Here is a 225-nt window from a genome sequence, read left to right as displayed (position 1 = left end):
TGGACATGAGTCTGAGTGAACTCCGGGAGTTGGTGATGGACAGGGAGGCCTGGCGTGCTGCGATTCATGGGGTTGCAAAGAGTCGGACACGACTGAGAGACTGATCTGATCTGATCTGATTAATAGAATCAGCAAATTCATAGAGACAGAAAGTAGATTAGAGGCTGGGAAGGAGGGAGTGGAGAGTTAGTTATTGCCTAGTGGTTACAGAGTTTCTGTTTGGGA

The sequence above is a fragment of the Bison bison genome, unplaced genomic scaffold (assembly GCF_000754665.1).
Source record: "Bison bison bison isolate TAMUID 2011002044 unplaced genomic scaffold, Bison_UMD1.0 scf7180017864495, whole genome shotgun sequence".
NCBI classification, from domain to species: Eukaryota; Metazoa; Chordata; class Mammalia; order Artiodactyla; family Bovidae; genus Bison; species Bison bison.
This window is presented reverse-complemented; position numbering follows the sequence as displayed.